Here is a 6,405-nt window from a genome sequence, read left to right as displayed (position 1 = left end):
TGGTGGTGCCTTCATAATTTGGAACTTCTTCACTCAATATGTTGTCCCAAGCTCCACGATGGGGAAGCTGTCCACATGGGATAGGTAAGGAAATTCATTGCCAAGTGGGTCTCCTTCTGGAGCTGCTGGGCTGGCTGGAAAGTGCCATCAATTCTATGGATTTAAGGAGTCCCCACGATGAATGTGGAATACCAGGGCCTGGGGAGGATTTTGCCCTAGGGCCATGAAGGCCCACAGAAATTCCAGAATCTTCCCAGAAGTTCAGGTGCAATTGCACTCTTCACAGAGAAGGATCCAGGAGCCCCAAGTACCAGCTTCCTTCTGTTCACACGTGACTTGCTAATCTCTTCCTTTAGCCAATGGCTTCAACTTCGTTTTCACCACATCATTATTTTTGTGTCCTAGACACACCAATGAGATGTCAACACCATTTTGATGAGAACTTAATTTCATCATGAAGATTATAGGTAAATAACATAACAGCTTTCCGCTCACCAAGGACTCTCTGGCAGAGGGGAATAAAACCTGATAATCCCAGGGAAGGGTAGGGCACTCACTTTTATTGCACTCTTCCTAAATCCAGGTACTTTACATAGTTTATCTCAGATAAGTTCATCCTAGGCAACAGCCCTATGAGGATTGTCATTCAACAAAGAAAGATTTAAGGGGATTGAAAAAGTTACCCAGGCCTCAAGACCAGCAGGCAGACACAGGGCCAAAGTCTAGAATCATTCCACTTACAAAGCACCAGCTTTGAATACAGAATACCTATAACTCTTAGACCAACTCCTAAGGTCTGTAGACCAGCAGGAGAAGGTGTGATGGCAGCCACCTAGTGTCTTGGGGCTGGAAAGAGGTCCACACAGGAACCCCAAGTGAACTGAAACCACCACTGAAGGCTAGGCTTCCTTCTGTAGAATGCAGCTCTTGCCTTGCAAAAGAAATCATGGTCTAACCATGGTTCTGACACCAGCCTTGCCTTCAGTTCAGGGCTGCAACTTCAAGTTCCCACTTGAACTATCCAAGCCCAATGACCCAGGTATGTAGGGCTGAATTGTCACCTTCAGCCTGCACCGGGGAATGGCCAGATGGCATTCAGGCTGATTCTGTGCTTCTGGCTGACTAATCTCCCCAGGTACAAGAGTAAACAAAGAGCTTGGGGATGCCATATGTCCCTGAGTCATCGTGCTTGCCGGAATCACCATCATTCTACATAACATATGCTTTCCAAGACCAAGGTGGAAACTTGTCTTACAGTTGAAGGCAGAATGATTAAAAACATAAAGGCATATCTAGGGAGTGTGCATCTGTTAGTTGTATCCTAAATGATATTTATTTTTTTAAACTGTGGTTTGTTTTACTAGACAGTGTTCAACTCCAATCACTTCTTCCAGGGTCCTGCATGGTTCTGGCTATTGTAGGCCCTCAGGGATGTGAACTGAATCAAAGGGTTACATTCTTAATTCACATTCTTTGTTTACCAATTTGCAAGTTCCCTCTGAGTTGAAAATGAAGTCAACCCTAATTTAGTTTAAAGATTTCCTGCTGAGATTTGGAGGTGGCATCGAACAGGGTGCCCCTTCCTTCTAACCACTTTAGAGTCCCCCAGGCAGGATAACCTGAAAGGAAAGGTTGAGGATGAGTCGTAGAGTCACACTCTCAGGGGCTGAGAAAACTGGGAAGTTCCTGAGGATGGACACTTAGCATTCATTAGGAAAATAATGGCTCACGAAGCTCCCATCACCTCAGTGTCTTGGTCAACCAGAATGGTGAAAGTATGGGCTAGTCAAGGACAGAGTCTTAAATGTAGGCTTAGAAGCCTTGAGCTGGAGGAGTTAGACCCACCCAATTTATTCCTTTCCTTTATGCAGAGGGGCAGAGTAACACCTAGGGTCATACAGTTAAAGGATCTCAGGGTCTCTTAATGGCCCAGTGCTTTTCATGAAAGACAGAATCCAGTGGGGCCTCTAGTGTTTGAGTCACTCTGACCCAGGTGCTGGGGGACCCCTGGGGTGGATGTCTGCCTTTTACCCTTCAGACCTTTAGACCATGGCCTACATTCTACAACCAGAGCCAATGGAAGGCTAAGGATTATTTGGAGTTGTGATAGCAGTGAATGTCATTCTAGACCAAACTTTTGATACTATTGAAAGCTTTTCAGTGTTTGGCAGGTTTCCACTCTCCATCCATCTAATCCTGAAAAATTTGTGAGGTGGGCCTATTGCCACTGCACAGATGAGGAAGTTGGAACTTTGAAAGACCAAATGACCCATCCCACTATTGATGGGAAAGAGATGGAATTTGAACTTAGGCTAGCATCTAACATGGTTCCAAGGTTCTATTCATAATCTCTTAAAGGTAGTTCTTAGACAAGTGGGATCTTACAGCTATGGAAGACAGACTGGGAATTCAATGTGTGTGCTTCAAACACTTTGGAAGCTCCCCGCTCCAGGAAGCAGTTTTTCCTTCTAAAAGGAAAATACATATATGTTTATTTCCACTCAGTACTCCTGTCCTGCTATAAAGGAGGAGTTTCCCACCTTTCTTTATTCTTTTTATTTCTATTATCAAGTCTTTAGTTTTTCTTCTAAAACTAAAATTCCAACTCCAATTCAGGAATGCTTATAACATTGGCCCATGAAACAGTTGCTGGCTTCAATCATTGCAATACCTACTTGTGTAATAGAGTGAAATTACCTTTTATACATGAAATCTTAGAAAAATATTCCTCTCAGAAGAGTTATGAATAAAATCCCATGGCTGCTTGTCCAAAAGAGTGGAATTTTATCACTGGAGGGGAGCTGGAGCACAAATTGGATCCAGCCTGTCACTCAGGTTGCTGCTGCAGGAGCCTGGCAGATGGGGCATGTACCACTAAGTCTTAAAGAGAGAGGGTCTTCCCTGGAATGGATTTTTGGGAAAGAACCTACTTTGGGGAACCTGGCTGGCTCAGTCAGAGGAGCAGGCCACTCTTGATCTCAGGGTCTAAATTCAAGCCCCACATGGGTGTAGAGGTTACTTAAATAAATAAAGACTTAGAAAATAAAAGGAGGGGCACCTGGGTGGCTCAGTTGGTTAAGTGTCCAACTTCAACTCAGGTCATGATTTCACAGTTCGTGAGTTCAAGCCCTTCATTGGGCTATGTGCTAACATAGAGCCTGCTTTGAATTCTGTGTCTCCCTCTCTCTCTCTGCCCCTCCCCAGCTTATGCTCCGTCTCTCTCTGTCTTAAAAATAAATAAAACATTAAAATTTAAAAAAAAAATAAAAGGAGAAGAAACTACTTTGAAAAAGCTTATGTTAATATTAGCCAAATAAGGGGCCCCTGGGTGGCTCAGTCGGTTAAGCGTCCGACTTCAGCTCAGGTCACGATCTCGTGGTCCGCGAGTTCGAGCCCCGCGTCGGGCTCTGGGCTGATGGCTCAGAGCCTGGAGCTTGCTTCCGATTCTGTGTCTCCCTCTCTCTCTGCCCCTCCCCTGTTCATGCTATGTCTCTCTCTGTCTCAAAAATAAATAAACGTTAAAAAAATTAAAAAAAAATATTAGCCAAATACATTGGAGTCCCCAAATCACTGTCTCTTGCTTGACTTCTTATTGGAACTTCAGATTTGTATTCTGTATGGTCTGTGTTGGCATCTCCTCATGCAGATCCTTCTCAACATCTCACTCAATGGGCACCTTTTCGCTTCTGCTGTCAGTTTCCCATGGGCTTCCTCTCTGCACTTGGCATCCCATTGGCATGAGCAAAACATGGGAGCTTCCTCCCGGGTGCACCTTCCTTTCTGCCACAGAGCTCTCTCAGCTTCCGGTATCACACAGAAGTCAGGAATCAAGACTTCTCTAGGTATTGGTGAATAAATACTCCAGCTCCATCTATCCCAGGTGGAGGATTCTGAGGTTTGCTCTTGGCTTCTCCTAGCAGGTTGAACCCCCACAAACACAGCAGGAACCTCCACAACCTTGTGTTGGTTCTGTCCCTTCCCTGGTTTGCTTCCCCACTGCCCTACAGTTTCACAAGGTCACCTTCCAAACACTGCTTATAAATGAATTTCTCTTTCAGAGTCAGTTTCTGGGGGAACACAAACTAAGACATACTTCAAACTCAGCATGCTTGAAACATCGTTCTCTTCCTTGTGGTGTTTCCATCCCAGTTGGTAACAACACCCCAAGAGCTCATTTTTATTCTCATTCTTCCATATTGGAAAGTCCACCTTTTAATTGGTCACTGATTTCTATAAGGTAAATCTCCAAAAAGCCCCCCAATCAGTACCTCTTTTACTTCCATAAAAGTTTTCACAAAACCTTGGGCAATTTTAATAGTTTCCTCACAGTTCTGTGTATCTTTAATTTATCCTCTCTCTAAAGCATTCTTCATAGATTTTCATGATTTATCCTTTGAAAACACAAATTTGGCCATGTGCTATACTGTGTTGAAAATTCTTATCTCTCACTGCTGCCTATAGAAGGTCCAAGCTTCCAAGCTCTGTGCAAATCCTCACCATAAGGCCCCTGTTCTAGATCTCTTTCCTCCAGCTGATCTGTTTCACATGGCAAACCCACCATCCACACCCAACTTGCAAGTCCCCAAATAATAATACACCTTCTTTGTCAGCATTGGACTTTGCCCATGCTATTTCTTGACCTCAGAATGTTGTTCACTTCTTTTTCTTCTTCTTTCTTTTTTTTTTTTTGTTTGATGAATTTTTATACATCCCCAAATAACCAAATTGAAACCTCACTTGCCTGCCCCTGACAGCTGCATTAAAGTGGTAGTCTTTCTTTCCTTTCACACATGCACTATCATTTGGGAGTGGCAGTGTATCCTCACATGCATGTGTTTGTCTTTCCACTTTGTTGTGGGTCTTTCATTGTAGGGAACATTTGGATTCTTGTAGTTCCTGCATAATTACTGCCTGACAAAAAAGTGGATACCCAATAGTTGTGTCCTTCCAGGTGCTTAGGTTAAAAGCTGGGATTCATCCTTGATTCATCTCTTCTTTTTATACCCCACAGACTCAATCCATCAAGACATCCTGTTAGTTGCACCTCCAAAGTGCAGGATCACACATAGAGAGTCTTGCCACTTCCCGCCACCTGCACTGTTACCTGTTACCAATGTGACCCTCCACAACCTTGCTTCTGGATTACTGCAGGAGCCTCCTCACTGGTTTCATATTGCCTCCCTACAGCTTATTTTCAACAAAGCAAGAAGGACCATCCTCTAAAAATGTAAGGTGGTTTAAACCACATGTCACCTTAACTGTTTCTAGTGACTTCTCCATCTTCCTGAGATTAAAGTAGAAGTTCCTACAGGTTCAGCCCCACTCTCTCACTGAGACCATCAACTACTCTCCTCCTTGGTCATCTGCTCCTGTTCTATGGGCCTCTGGTCTATCTGGAATGTTCTCCCAGTGTGGTTGACACCCTCACCCTCTTCATATCTTTGCTCCAGTATGACTTTCTGAAGCTTTGAGCATGATCTAAAATTCACTTATTTCTTACTTTTATTGCTTACTTACTGCCTCTGCTCATGGGAATGTAAAACTCACAGTGGCAGAGAACTGAGTGCCAGGAGTAGTGTCTGGTATACAGAAGGTGGTCAGTAGCTTTTACCAACTGAATAAATCAATGAATGGGTACAATCTCTTTGAAAACATTTGAATGTCATGTTAGGTGTCTAAGAATCAATTACAAATGGCATGACTCAGAAACATGGTCCCTTGTTAGAATCTTGGTTAAAATCGCCTTTTCATTGAACAAATAAGTGCAAATATTTGATACTTATTTGATAAGCATAGAGAGATTTATACAACCAGCCAAATTCTAAAACTATAAATAATCTTTAGAAAATAAAAATAGGTAAAACTAGTTGTAATAGTATTTTATTTGACCTAATATATCCCAACTTTATGTCAGCAGTTAATCAATATAAACATATTAATGACATAATTTACATTATTTTTTGCATAGTAAGTCATCAAAATCTAGTGTGTATTTTACACTCATAGCACATCTCAATTTGGACAAGTGCCCTTCAAGTGCTCAATAACACATATGGGTCATGGCTACCATACTGAACATCATAGTTCTAAACAGATCCCAGTTTAGGAAAAGGTCTTGTATCAAAGATTGACTTTGCTTGCTTTTGTAATGAATAAATGATTGGAAATAAACTCTAAATTCTAGTGCCATAAATGAGATAGTTTTTAGAGCAGACTTCATAAATCCTACTAGTGACTCATACATCTAACTGTTAATTCTTCATTGCATCTGACCACTGTTGTCAACTTGATACCTATTGCTTCTAACACCAGAGTCCAGGCTTATAGCAGACCTGAGTAGCAGAGTTTTTGCATAGAATTCATCTGGCTAGGTCAGAAACCCTGTTCCCCTGGCACCATGGTTTC

The sequence above is a fragment of the Panthera uncia genome, assembly GCF_023721935.1.
Source record: "Panthera uncia isolate 11264 chromosome A3 unlocalized genomic scaffold, Puncia_PCG_1.0 HiC_scaffold_11, whole genome shotgun sequence".
NCBI lineage: Eukaryota > Metazoa > Chordata > Mammalia > Carnivora > Felidae > Panthera > Panthera uncia.
Note: the sequence above shows the minus strand (reverse complement) of the source record.